Source organism: Drosophila miranda (assembly GCF_003369915.1).
Source record: "Drosophila miranda strain MSH22 chromosome Y unlocalized genomic scaffold, D.miranda_PacBio2.1 Contig_Y1_pilon, whole genome shotgun sequence".
In the NCBI taxonomy this organism is placed as follows: Eukaryota; Metazoa; Arthropoda; class Insecta; order Diptera; family Drosophilidae; genus Drosophila; species Drosophila miranda.
In genome coordinates, this window is record NW_022881603.1 from 35420039 (window position 1) to 35421548 (window position 1510).

A 1510-nucleotide genomic window follows, 5' to 3' on the forward strand; every position below is an offset into this window, starting at 1 on the left:
TTAGCCCCACATTTGGCTTCAAATATCACCAGTACGGTGCTTGTCTCTTCTGTTCTGTTCTATACAGTTGTTCTGCTTTTGAAAATGTTCCACAAATAGACCCTGTTGCCTATTTCGGGCTCTTTGTAGGCAAATTTTCTCCAATGAAATTGATAAGCAGATGGCAGATTGTCTAGATACTCGTAAATATGTACATATATAGACAAGTCATGTAACCAATGCAGAACTGAGTGCAGAATTAGAGAGCTGAACCTTGAAAAAATCAGCGCGAGTCCGAAGAAGATTCAGTGGGAGAAATGTAGGCTTCTAGTCAATCGATAATAACAATACATTTAGCGTTCATAAATTGTGTGTAATTATGTGCACAGCTGGAAAGATAATACATGTGGCTTGATGGCCAGGCATCCATTCGAATCAATTGACATACATACATATGTATTACATATGCACGTTTCCTAGAACTTTTCTCATCGATTGGACACTATGCGATAGTTCCTACAGTTTTATTAAAATAATTAATGCTAATAAAAAATCCACAGGTGCTTATCGTGGATTGACAGTCGATTAGTTACGCTCCACCACTTTGGTCTCCTTGGACATAAGCAACAGCAAGATGTCCCTCTCGAAGCCACTTTTTTCGCTCTTTGGCACTTATCTGGAACAACTTTTCAATATGGACTTCGCACGAAGTCCATAACGGCGTGTATTTTGGCCACCTCGGCCAATGTGACCTCGCAGCGTCTGGCCGGAGCCAAGAAATTGAACCAGAACAGCGCCTTCGCGTATGGACTGTTTGGCCTGCTCTTCGGTGGAAGTGTCCCCCACTACTTCTACCAGACCGTGGAGCGTCTGTTCAGTCATGACTTGCGCTTCAGGAAGTTCTTTTTGTTCTTGTCTGAACGACTAGTCTACGCCCCCATCTACCAGGCGCTTTCGCTTTACTTCTTGACACTGTTCGCGGGCAACTCCCACGGCACCGCTGTTAAGAGTGTCGAAAAACTGTATTTGCCCCTGCTGAAGGCCAACTGGCAGTACTTGTCCTTGTTTGTGTACCTGAACTTTGCCTATGTGCCGCCCATGTTCCGTTCCATTAGTATGGCCATAATTTCCTTCATTTGGGTAGTTTACATTGCCAAGAAGCGTCGTCGCTTCGCGAATAAGCAGGCTGCTGACAAGTCGAAATAAACATTCTAGTGGGGACCCCAAGACTTTTCAACTATATTAATGTTGCTTTAGTTTTATTTGACCTCCACGTCTTGCACTGGCTATTGCTTTAATTTAATATTCAGATTACCAACTAGATTACGATTGGCTTTATCTTCGTTGCGTTTAAACGAAGAAAGGCATATTGCTCTAGATTGCAAAAACTATTGCGAGTCGGTACGTTTGCGCGATTCGTGTGTGGGCTTAAGATAAGCAATAGCTACTGGCACAGACAGCCTTATCGCCTGGATATAGTAAAGCCTTTAATTTTTGTATCTTTTACGTGCAAAAAATAAACGTATACATT

The 1510-nt window shown here is 42.6% G+C and overlaps 1 pseudogene; it reads left to right on the forward strand.

Annotated features, from left to right (window-relative positions):
• Positions 1-462: 462 nt before the first annotated feature.
• On the forward strand, positions 463-1212 carry LOC117190220 (annotated as a pseudogene).
• The last annotated feature ends 298 nt before the right edge of the window (positions 1213-1510 follow it).